The sequence below is a fragment of the Gracilinanus agilis genome, chromosome 1, assembly GCF_016433145.1.
Source record: "Gracilinanus agilis isolate LMUSP501 chromosome 1, AgileGrace, whole genome shotgun sequence".
NCBI lineage: Eukaryota > Metazoa > Chordata > Mammalia > Didelphimorphia > Didelphidae > Gracilinanus > Gracilinanus agilis.
The window spans coordinates 380,335,529-380,348,830 of record NC_058130.1 but is presented as its reverse complement, the minus strand read 5'-3'; positions in this window follow the sequence as shown (position 1 = coordinate 380,348,830).

The following is a 13,302-nucleotide window of genomic DNA, read 5'->3' as shown; positions in this document are numbered from 1 at the left end:
ATATCAATAATCTTACTGTAAAGGGCCAGTATTTTCATTTTAAAAGTGCATCATTTTAGAGTAACCTAATTTTTTTAACAGAGATACTAGACAGGCTTCATAATAGATGGTATGTTTTGTTATTCAAAGACCAATCAATCTAGCTAAGGCCAGAGAAATTCCACACCATATTTACCTGAGTGATGATTTTCCTTGGAAACCTTTTGGTTTTTCTCTATTGCAATAATGATAGCTGCTAGTTTTAAATATTAAGGAAATGACTTTTTTATTTTTAATACTTTTTAATGTTTTAATCTAAATGGATGCTTTATTTTGTCAGGGTTTTTTTTGTTTATTGTTCTCTGGGCAATTTTTCTTACTCTTCTTTTAACTCTTTATTATATTTCCCACAATGGCTGTTCCAAATATCTTGTCTTCTCAAACTCCGACACTTTCCCTCTTTCCTCTATGTAGAGTTTTACATTATGTTACTGAGAAAAGAAGTTATTTACCTTGAACTCTATCTTCTCTCCTACTCTATATCTCACCCCACCACCTGGACACCATTCCCCATTCTTCTTTCTTTTATTCATCCTGGATAAAGAAATGACTCTTCTCACCAAGGCCAATCTATCTTCTAGTGTTCTTAATCTAAATCCCATCTCCCATCTCTATTGGTTGATTGTCCATATAATCAACACTACCTTCCTCTCCCCCCCCCCCCACCTGATCTTTAGTCTCTCTCTGTCCTTTGGTTCCTTCCCTGCTTCCTACAGACAGATCAGTGATCCTCTCAATTCAAAAACAAGAATAAAAATCCCTTTCAGTTGATTCTTCTCTCTTGTCTCAAGCTATCATCTTACATCTCTCTACCCTTTCATGAGGTTGTATGGAGTGTTCAGGGAGCACTAGTACCTCTGACACGAGAGCTTGCTCAGCCCTTTCCAGGGCTGCTCATCTACCTTTGTTGTATACCTCTCACCCAGCTGTCACCTGGAACTCCAAGAAGTTCTAGCAGCCACATCCTGGCAAAACCATTTCAGCAGATGGGCTAAATTAAGTTGAGGGTAACTGACAGGACTTAAACCCATTGGTGAGTAGGGAGTGTCTATCTCAAGCAACTGAATACTTCTGTTAGTGGAATGGGCAGATGGGGACAGTTTGTTCCAATAGCCACAAAGGCAGCTGAAACAGGTGCTATGGAGATCTTAGAGTTTTGTCAGACATCAAAGATGCCAAGGTCATCCAGTACATCCTGGATCATTGCCAGTCATCTTGGCTTTTGTCTTGTCATTGGCCTTTGATGATTCTGGAAGAAAGAGTGAAGCTTATGACTTTGTTCAACTCTACATCACTTAAATCCAATTCATGCACCAATCAGCACTGCACACCATGATGTTATTGGTCCTCTTTGAAAACAAAGGACAAATAATCCTTTCATAGCCAAACTCCTAGGAAAAGTGATCTTTATTCATTGGTTCTGCTTCTGTTCTTCTTGTGCATTTCCAAGCTTCTTGCACACTGGTTTCTGATCTCATCATTCAGCTTTGAATTCTCTTCAGTTATAGATCTCATAATTGACAAATTCAATGGCCCTTTTCCTGTCCTCATTTCCCCATGACACTTCCATAGCTTTTGATAATATTGACCACTCTCTCCTTCCAGATACTCCCTTCTCTCTGAGTTTAGTGACAATTTCTTCCTTTCCTTCCTTCCTCCCTCAATTCCTCCCTCCTTTCTTCCTCTTACCTTTCTCTCAGCTCCTTTACAGACTCCTTTACAAGTTCATCCCATTCTCTAACCATGTAAGTAATCCAAGGCTCTGTGCTGAACCCTCGTCTATTCTCTCTCCACATAATCTCTCTTGGTAATTTTATTAGCTTCTTTGGATTCCCATTTGCCATAAGATCTTCCCTCTGGGTCAAAAGTCTCCTCCCAGCTCTCTTGAGTCCCCCAAGAACTCTTCTATCAGAAGTGAAAGGAGAAAGAGACCAGTTTGGTATGTTGGGAAAATAAAGATCAGTACTTATGTGGCTAATGGTTTTTTCCCTGGAAGGATCTGGAGGCGAATAAGGAAAATGGGGTCTCTCCTTAGCTTTACTTCTTACTCCCTGTTTTATCTTTGGCAAGTCACTTCCCTTTTCTGGGTTTCAGAGTTCCCATATATAAAATGAAAGTGCTGAGCTGGATGACCTCTATGTGTCTCCCAGCTTTAAATCTATGAATATGATACTATGATTTCTTCTTCAATATTGAAATTTTGTCTAGAAGTTCTGAAGATTGTTCACCATACTCTTGTACAATTTCCTGGTTGTCTCCACTAACTTCTTCAGACCCCATCTTCCAACAGTAAGGGCACAATAGCTGTGAGGATCAAATTTCCAAGCAATTCAGAGTCTTGAGTTGCTTGTAGAAGGAAATGTAAGGCACTTCCCCTTCCCTAGAGCCTTACTTAGCACTTTATTTATGTAAGTCTGCCATGTTTAACATTGTTTATAATAATTGTTATTATTATTCTCCCCCAAATATAGGCAAATTTCACAAGAAGGGAATTTATCAGCCTAGCCCAGTACTTTGCACACAATAGGTACCTAATATAACTTTGTCAAATTGAATTAGTCAAGTCAGTTCTGATGATGTCTTGAGGTAGATGGAGTTTCCAAAAATCACTTGCTACCACTCTCTATTCTCATCTCCAACCCATCCATATCCTCACTCTTATCTCCATCCGGATATTACTTCTTTTTTTATCCAATTCTCTTCCCAGGGAAAGCCAATATAATAGTGGCAATAATGACATCACTGTATATTTGGCTTTTTTTTTTTACTTTTTTTTTAAACCCTTAACTTCTGTGTATTGACTTATAGGTGGAAGAGTGGTAAGGGTAGGCAATGGGGGTCAAGTGACTTGCCCAGGGTCACACAGTTGGGAAGTGTCTGAGGCCAGATTTGAACCTAGGACCTCCTGTCTCTAGGCCTGGCTCTCAATCCACTGAGCTACCCAGCTGCCCCCTGTATATTTGTTTTTAAAAGTTTTTTCCTTTCATTTCATTTTCCAGATAAGAATTTATTTTTTCCTCTCTCTCTTACCTCCCTCTACTATAGAAAGAGAACAAAACTCTTGTAACAAAATTGTCAAGCAAAAAAAAATTATCAAATTTCTTCATAGTTTCCAAAGAACCTTTGAAAACATTATCTCACTTGATCCTCACACCAAGATTCCCAGGTTGGCAGGGCAAGTATTTAATCCCATTATATAGATGAAGAAGAGAAGCTGCCAGAGGTTAAGTGACTTGACCAAGGCCACAGGGCTAGTAAGTATCTAGGCTATGAGAGAATGCCCATTTGACCTCTGGCAACTTTCTGGTGATGGTTATGATCTAAAAGGAATGCTGATAACATGCAGGCTGCGTTTGAAAGCCTCTAGTGAGTGTAATAAGATCCCTATCTGGGAAGCAGAGCTTAAGCTAGTTGATGGGACACAACTGCAAAGGGATTCTGAAAGCAGCAGACCCAGAATTCCAACTGGGGAGAGAAGAACCCAATATTCTTGCCTGAGCATTTGTGCATAAGCATGTCTATTCTGTCTTCTCAAAAGGCAAAGCTGCAAGTCCTGTTTGTTACCAAAAGGATTTGTTAAAGCCAAGTATCAGCAGCAGCAGCAGAGCTAATGTTTATAGAGGACGGCATTTATAGCAGAGAGTTTTCCAGGGCAGGATATTTCAATAACGTAAAACAAATCACGGGAAAATACCAGGCTCCTCTTCCCACCGTCCTTTAAAGAAGTATTTACAATATTCATTTTATGAGAAGTTGACTGAGCTGTTGAAAGAATGTTAAAAAGAAAGGCCACTTTGGGAACTTTTCTCCATGCTCTGAAATAAACACTTCAGGGGGATTGTTTTGGGACCCCACCCAAGTAGTCTTAGAGTTTCTCTTCTGTCACCCACTGAAGCAGTGAAAGTGTCAAAGGTTCCAGTAAGAATGCAGCAGTAATCAGTATTGTTGCTAGTTTTCCTTTCTCATCCTGTTGGAGATTTCTAATGATTCATCATTCAGAATTAGCAAATAATATTATGTGTCTATGAGGAGAAAGCAAAAAGGCATTCAGCAAACCAAATATTTGTCATTTCTTCCTTACGTGGAGACAAAATTTTCATAAATCCCCTTCCTCTTTGACTTGTGATTTCAAAGTCAGTCAAAAATAATTATTTTTAGCAAATTAGAAAAATTATAAGCAAAGGAAAATAATCATTTGTTTTCAGGCTATGGAAAGGCCAACTCATATATAAAATGAGATTGATGAATGAACTTGAAAGGAAACTTTTCCTCCCATGGAAGCAATTAAAACCCTAAATATCCAATTTTTAAAAGTGGAAACTATACCCAAGTGGCTCTTCTAGAATTGGAGAGAAGAGACATAATCATGGATCTATTCCTGGGGACAAGACTTAGAGGGATTAGGGCTCCTTCCTGCCCTCGCTATCCCATCCTCAGTTACAGTGACTGAAACTTTCTCCCTTCACCAGCCACCTATCTATTGTGCCTAGTTCTGCTTCTGGCAGTGACTGTACATTTTTTCCCTTTAATTGCTATATTTTTAGCAGGGTATAAACCTCAGATTGTCCTGGGATATGCTTCCTCTCCCTCATCTCATGAGCTACTCTCCACCTCAAGCCATTACACTGGGCTTGCTTCCTCCTATTAACTTGTATAGGTGAGCTATTACTTAGACTTTTGTAGTTTCATAATTTCACCCAGGTGTGTCTCTCCCAGGGTAGTTACGAGTAAATTCTCACCCAGAACAAGACTGAGACCAAGGAGTTAAGGGTTAGGGAAGGCTTCTCTAGGGCAGTGATGGGCAAACTTTTTAAAGAGGGAGCCAAAGGAAAGGAAATACTCATCTGTCAGTCTGTTTCTAAGGCAACTCTTTCGGAGTTTCATTGTATTGTATCCTACTCATTGAATTCATCAGATTAGGAATAATGTCGTGCATTAATGGATTGAACATTTCAGGGGGCCACATCTGGCCCTCGGGCCATAGTTTGTCCATCATCACTCTAGGGTATGGCTCTGGGTAGTAAGTAATCACCAGGCAGAAGCCAAAGGTCTGGAGAGCAGTGTGAGGGGGAGGTTGGAGGAAGCATACTGTATGACAGTGATGGTGAAACTTTTAGAGATGGGGTGCTAGGCCCTGCCCTCTCCTACCCTTCAGAGACCTCATGCCATGCCCCTCTTCCCCACCGAGAGCCAGGCACACCCCTTATCCCACACAGGGGAGGTAGAAAATACTCCCATTAGGCTTCTGGGTGGGTGAAGTGAGGAATGTCCTCAGTGAGTGGAGAGAGGGAGGGGAGCAGCCTGAGTACTCTGCTCCCCTCCAACTCTGCCACCAATGAGTCACCCACCTTACCCCCTGTGCGTTCCCATTGAGCTGCTGGGTAGAGGAGTGGGGGATGTGAAAAAATGTCATCAGGCATGCTTGAGAGGGAGAGGGAGCAGCTCTGCCTGAGTCCCTCTGCCTTTCTAGTAACAATTCTGGCTGGGGGTAGAGGTAGGAGGTGGGGGTAGGGAGGGTGGCTATGTGCCCAAAGAGAGTGCTCTGTGTGCCATCTTTGGAGCCCATGCCATAGGTTCACCATCACTGCCCTATGATAAGCTGAGGGCTCTACAAAACTAACAATCATAAAATGTTAGAATTCTGGAGTGAGAAGAACCTTAGTAATTATCCAGTCTATTCCCTTTCTTTTACACATAAAGAAATTGAGAACCAGAGAAAGGAAGTAATTTATCCAAGCTTATAAAACTAGTTTGTGAAAGAGTCAATATTAGAACTCAGAGTTCTTGGTTTTCAACTGCTCTCATCAGAATGCAAGAAATTAACTAACTTAAGCAGTGTGACTCCATCCATCCTCCATCAAATAAAATAGATATTAGACCATCATCCATCAGATCAAATAGATATTAGACCAACACTATGCATTACACCATAGTTTGAGTGAAGTAAGTATGGAAACCTTGGCCTGCCACAAGCCTGACTTCAGCTAAGTCAAAAAGTTGGGAAGACATGAAGAGAGAAAGAGAAAGAATTGTGGAACATTTCTCTTTTTCAATGTACTGGCTAGAATAGTACAGGACACCACACAGCCTGGATCTACCTGGAACATTTCATTTACTCCAGAACATTTCCGTTTATTTCGTTTTATGACCAAATTAAACAAAACAAAACTTTGGAGACCTTGCTTGTTTTTCAATAGGCTGGTAGACAGAATTTGTATCTTCCTTCTATTATGTAATTCATCTTTGCAGCAAATGCCTTGTTAAGGACTTGAGACTAGAAAGCTACCTCTGACATAAAGCCGCCGTTCTGCTGCTACTCCCCATTCTATCCCAAGTCTATTATGAAGTGTTTCTTTCAAACGTGTGGGGCCAGGCTCAAGCACTAACACTTGACTCCTCTAAGAAGCCTGACAGAAGAAGTTCTGTACTGTTAGACTTTGTGAAAGGATACACGGTCTCCTCATGAGCTAGATTCATTCTCACAGCATGATTTAGTTGAGCATTTGTCCTTCAAGTGCATAACAGAGGACAATCTATAACCTTTATTTTTTTGTCAAACAATAATTTCATTCATTTCCCAATAAGAATACCAGGAAAACCACCTACCTCACTGGAATATAGTCTAATTTGGTTTTTGAGTGAGTGGGGTTGAACTTCAGAAAAACTGAATGGGGTGGGAGAGAAGATATAGCTTGGAGTACTCTTTTTTTTTTTTTTAAACCCTAATCTTCTGTCTTGGAGTCAATACTGTGTATTGGCTCTGAGGCAGAAGAGTGGTAAGGGTAGGCAATGGGGGTCAAGTGACTTGCCCAGGGTCACATAGCTGGGAAGTGTCTGAGGCCAGATTTGAACCTAGGACCTCCCGTCTCTAGGCCTGGCTCTCGATCCACTGAACCACCCAGGTGTCTCCAAGCTTGGAGTACTCTTTAGGGAGAGCAGAGATTCTCAACCAAATCCAAGGCAGCTTAGGTGGCTCAGTAGATAGAGAGCCAGTCCTGGAGATAGGAGGTCCTCAGTTCAAATCTGATTTTAGTTACTTCTTAGCTGTGTGTCTCTGGGCAAGGCACTTAATCCCAATTGCCTAGTCCTTATCACTCTTCTGCCTTGGGACCAATGCACAGTATTCACTCCAAGAGGTAAGGTAAGGTTTAAAAAAAAAAAAAGGAGAACAGAGCTCTCTGAGTCTCTGAGTTTCCTTCCAATTCTAAATCTATTATCATATGGCGATCATTGATTTTAAAAGATTTCAAGATTTTTTTAAACACTTACCTTCCATCTTGAAATCAATACTGTGTATTGGCTCCAAGGCAGAGAGTGGTAAGGACTAGGGAATGGGGGTCAAGTGACCTGCCCAGGGTCACACAGCTGGGAAGTGTCTGAGGCCAGATTTGAACCTAGGACCTACCATTGCTAGGCCTGGCTCTCAACCCACTGAGCCACCCAGCTGCCCTCAAGATTTCAAGATTTAAAATAAATGCTTCTTTCTGAAAGGTTGAGGGATCTCCATCATGTACTATGTACCCAGCATTGTGCTAAGTCCTCTATAAATATTTTGTTTAATCTTCACAACAACCCTGAGAGACAGGGGCCCATTTTACTCCTGTTATACAATCAAGGAAGCTGAGACAGGCAGAGGTTAAGTGATTTGCTTGGGGACACACGGCTGGTAAGTGTTTGAGGTCAGACATGAACGCAGGTCTTCCCAACTCCAAATCTAGCATTCTATTTACCGTGCTACTAGCTACCTCTGGGGAGAACTGATGAGAATTGCCCAGAGGAGGAAACCTTGGCCGGAACAGTGAAATGACTTATCCGAGATCATGTAGGTAGTCACTGGCAGAGACAAGAACTGGACCTGGAGACTCTGACTCTGCACCCAGGGGTCTTTCCAGACCCACATTTTGCTCTGTAGCAGAAGCCTCCCAGATGAAGGGAATACCTTGGACTTTCAGGTCCATCGAAAGCTGTTTCCTTGATATTTTCCCAAGGTCCTTGGGTTTTGTGTTAACCTCACCTAGATTTTCATCACTGGGGCTGCCGCTGGCACCGCATTCTTTGCCCCAGCCCCTTTAAAGAGCTCCGCTGCCCGGCGTACTTGCAGCCTCTAATCTCTGTGTGGGTAATACAGCTCTGAAGTATTTGCCTCCCTCAGATCCTGCAGTGATTATTTTTGGTCTTACTCTACCCGGTCCCCCCTGTAATAGCTTCTCTGATTACAAAGTATCACCCTACCTCAGCTGTTGAAACCTGGTCATTACACAACTGCTTCAATGAATCCTAAGCGACTTGGGATTTTTTTTTGATGACCTGGTCACTTCATAAATTCACTCCTTTCCAGCTCGACATGCCTGCTGACCTTCCCTTCCACAGACGGCACTAACTTCAGGAAGTGTAGAAGCCCTCCGCTTCCCATTTGGAGAGTCCACTAGAGAGCTCAGTTGCCGGTCCTTTTTGAGGATTGAGCACTGTCCCTTTCCCACTTAAAATAAAGGCAAAAGCTTACTTCCTGTGTCCCAGATAGCCAGAAAAGCAAAACTCAGCTTGAGAAACATAGCAAATGGAATAAAAATAGTTTTTTGCCTGACTGAAGCAAAACCTGCTTCTTCTCCGTGATCCTGTCTCTCTCTCTTTTTTTTTTTTTTTTTTTTTTTTTTGGTAAGAGGCAGACCAACAGAGACAGAAGAGAAGAAAGAGAGGATGGGCAGAGTGACAGACAGACGGTGACACAGACAGGGACAGAGACAGAGACAGAGACAAATAGAGATAGAGGGAGACACAGAGACAAGAGAGACAAAGAAGTGAGAATCTCCTCTGTTTGTTTGTCCCCCCCCCCCCTTTGGGGCTTTTCCACACCGCTAATTGCTGGAAGTGGAAATACCAAAATACCATCAGATGCAGGGAGCTTCTGGCATTTCAAGGCTAGCTCAAATCAGGAAATGCTTCAGGTTTGGTAAGGGAACTTGATCTCTTGAGGTTTCCAGCCTTATGGCTTTGAAGAGGCATCCAAATCATCACCAGTTTTGCTAAGGACAATCACTGGCTTCTCTCTTTTGTTCCTCTGAGGCATAATAGCCTCCTCTCAGGTCTCATGGAACCAGGTCATCTTCAGCTTTTCTTCCTCTAGTGAGTTTTGTAAGTCTTTGTGGTTTGCCTTAAGGTAGGGACTTGGCAGGAAAGGGAACAGAGAAGGGATGGAGATATAGGAATGTTTAAGAATTGAAACCTATTTCATAAACACTAGAGGTTTGTCCCTAATTAAATACTCACTGGTAAACTCAACCTGAATTCCTGTGGTCAACTGGTGCTTTGGGGAGAAATCTATAAAATCTCTTTATTTTGCACCTGACCTCTTATATCTAAGTTTGCAATGGAGATCCCTCTTCTCTGAGTCATCTTTATCTGAGAGAGGTCTGAAGAAACTTGTGGTGAAAAGTGCAAATGAGGTGGTAAGACAGTCCTTTCCTGACGGAAAATATCTCCCATGAGGAAAAAAATGCTGGTTTCACTTCTCTCATTCCATAGCCTTCACTCAGAAATCAGCCATTGGAATAAGGACCTCTCTTCTACCATGAACTCTTTGTCTCTTTAACCATATGTTTCACAATCTGCTAACTTGTACTCTTGATAACTCTTACCATCTAACCTCTTTATCCCTAAGAGCTGATGGACCGAAGTGGAGGAAAAAAGGAGAACATATTGACTGGTTCCATACCATATTTTGCTACCTAACCTTATAGGTAACTTCTGGGAAAAGATGGAGAACAACTCGAATGACAGATCATCCGTTATAGAACTTGGAATTTACACAGACGGCATGAGCCAAGGGCAAAAGACAGTTGGGACCACCTCTATAAAAGCCCAGGGGCTCAGCCATTCTTGGTCTCAATCTTGAGAAGGGATTTCTGGAGGGTAGAAGGTGGTGAAGGGTGGGTAGGCCTAAAGACCTGCAGATCCAGAATCCATACCTTATTGCCACAAGAAGTTCATTTCCCTATTACTAAACAGAGCTGAGAGATAACAACAACACAGCTGTCAAGAAGATTATCACTATCTCTTCTTTTCTTTTGGTCTAGACCAGGGCTGGGTCTGACCAGGGTCTGTGAGGGGAAGAAGAATCTCCAGCCAAATAACGACTTGTTGTTCATTGATTAGATTAATTTAACCTTCATTAGATATAGCATAGCCATTCCCAACACCTCTTTCCTAATCCTGATTCCTAACCCCTTTGAGTCAAAGCATTAAACCCCATTCAAACTTGATTCAAGTGAAGACTGGTATTCATTCCAAGGGGCAAGTAGCTACAGCCAAAGGGGAAGGGAATTACCAACATTGCAGTCAGTTAGTGTTGTTATCAATTCAAATACCAACAACTAGCCCATTACCAACCTTATCATTTAACCTAACCCCAAGCCAAGGAACCAAAAGAGCTGCTGAACAATATATACAGCTTCTCCCTCAATAACTTCAGCTTGGGCACTGTTAGTGGGGTCTGGTACTTAGCTGAGTTGATCATCCATAAGCCCTGGTAGTTACCAGCACACCTTGCCATTTCTGCTCAGCTGGTCAACAGATCAACATACATTCATTAAACACTCGTGTGCATGTAAAGATAGCATGAAGTGATGGGGATGCAAATACAAGCAAAAAGAGATACTTCTGACCTCATAGAGCTTACTGAAGGAAGCTTACTGAAAAAAGAAAAGTTGAAAAACAAAGGAATGTATCAGGGATGGAAGGGAAAGATGATATTGAAGTCTGGAGAATTATGGATGGGCTGGTTTAGGCCCTTATTAAAATGGAGGTTCTGGGAGAAGTTTTCTCATGAAAGCAGAAGACCCCAGAGAAGAAGCACAATACAGATAAAATATAATGAAAGCTGATATAACCTCTCATTTTACTAAAAAGATTAGAATATTTGGAATCCCCCAATCTGTCTCTACTACTCTAAGCACATATTCTTACCTGTTTTTTCTTCCTCTCTAGTCCAAAGGAAAAGAAGTGGTCTTTCTCATTGACGAGGTTTACTTATGCCCTCATGCCATTCTTTCTCATCTCCAAGACTTGAATTATCAATTATTCCTTTCTTTCATGCATCTTCAATCTTTCTGGCTTTCTATTTTCTCCTTCTAGTTGGCCTCTAAACATGCTCAGGTCTTTCCTGCTATGTCAAACAAAAAACATCTAACCTTTTAGCCTTCCCATGTTTCTACTCCCCTCTCAAGCTATTCTGTTTGTCTCCTGAATTTTACCTTGAAACCATCAAAGCCTTTCTTTCCTTCATACCCACTCAGTCCTCCAACCTTTGAAATCTAGCATCTATCCCTACCACTTGTGCTCTCCTAGGTGTTTTAATTAATTAAGGTAGAATTAATCATGAAATCAATTTAATTCCATTCACTGAATTATTGATTAAGTAAAGTACTATGATAGGCTTTAGGTATAATAAGATTAGAAAGACAATCCCTATCCTAAAAGATATTCTATTCTAGCAATTGCCTTTCTCAGACCTTATCTGTCTTGCTCTTTCTGTAGCATTTAAGTCTACTGACTTTTTCTTCCTTCCTGATACTCTATTCATCCTAACTCTTCAATGACATTGCACTTTACTATTTCTTTTATTGTTCAGTCATGTCTGACTCTCAGTGACTCCATTTGGGGCTTTCTTGACAAAGATTCTGGAATGGTTGGCCATTTCCTTCTCTAACTCATTTTACAGATGAAAAAACTGAGAGAAACAGAGTTAAGTGACTTGCCCAGATTCACACTAAGTATATGAGGCTGGATTTGAACTCAGGAAGATGTCTTCCTGACTCTAGGCCACTAGCTGCCCTAATATTCCTCTTACTACCTCTTAACTATTCCTTCTCAGCCACCTTCATTTACATTTTTCTTTCTGCCTCTCCCAACTCCCCCATGCTTCTTTTCTCCATATATAGTTTTTCCCTTAGTAATAATTTCATAGCATTCAATTTGAAATGTTTGGCTATTGTTCTTTTTTCCAGTTAAACTATTGCAGTAATTGTGCATACTGTATTCCTGGTTCTGCTTATTTGACTTACATCAGTTTACATTTTCCCATGCTTCTCTCTTTAATCATCATTTTCAAGGTACAGTAAGATTCTGTTACATTAATGTACTATAATTTACTTAGCTATTCCCCAATTGATGGGCATCTGCTTTGTTTCCAGTTCTTTACTACAATAAAAAGTGCAATTATAAGCATATCAGAGAATATCTTTTTATCATTGACCTCCTTAGGGTATATACTTGCTGCCAGGCATATGACCAATTGGGTTAAAGGGTATGGACATTTTCATCACTTTCAGAGCAGAATTACAGATTGCTTTCTAGAATGGTTGGATCACTTCACAGCTCTATCAACACTGCCTGTGTGTGCCTGTCTTTCTTCATTCCTTCCTACATTTCCCGTGTTTTGTCATATTGACCAATTTGTTGGGTGTGAGGTGAAATGTCAGAGTTATTCTAATTTGTGCTTTTCATTATTAGTGATTTGAAGAAATATTTCATATTGTTGCTAATAGTTTGTAATTCTTTTTAGAATTGTTCACATTTTTAACCTCTATCCATTGGCTTTTGTTTGTACCTAGTTGTGCTAGTTGCCCATACATTAGACCTTTATCAAGGAAATTTGATGTAAAAAATGTCTTCTCACATAATTATTGCTGTATTGATTTTATTTATGGAGAAGCCCTTCAATGTCACGTTATCAAAATCAGCTACTTTTTGTGAATACCTCCTTCTCTTATTTGGTTAAGAATTATCTTAATTATTATTATCAGCATTATTTTAATTATCAGCAATTAAAATTACCTGATCTAGTTCTCTCCTAATTTGTATTCATGGTACAATTTTTAATATTCAAGTTAGATGTTTATTTGATCTTATTGAAGTATATAGTACAGGATGTTGATCTAAGTCTAATTTTTGACAAACTGCTTCCAGTTTTCCCAGAAGTTCTTGTCAAATATATAATTCTTTCCCCAAGTAATTTGTTCTTCAGTCTCTTAATACACTAGATTATTAACATTATGATTTTTTTTTATTTAACCTGAATTTCTGATTGACTTTTCTGTTTTTCAACTAATACCTAATATTTCTTATGATTACTACTTTGTGATACCATTTGAGGTCTGAAAGTCCTAGTCTCTTCTGCTACTACTTTTTAAAAACTTTCCCTTGAGTTTTTAAAAAATATTTTGTCCCTTCAAATGAATTGAATGAGTGAAAAGACCTTAATTAAGT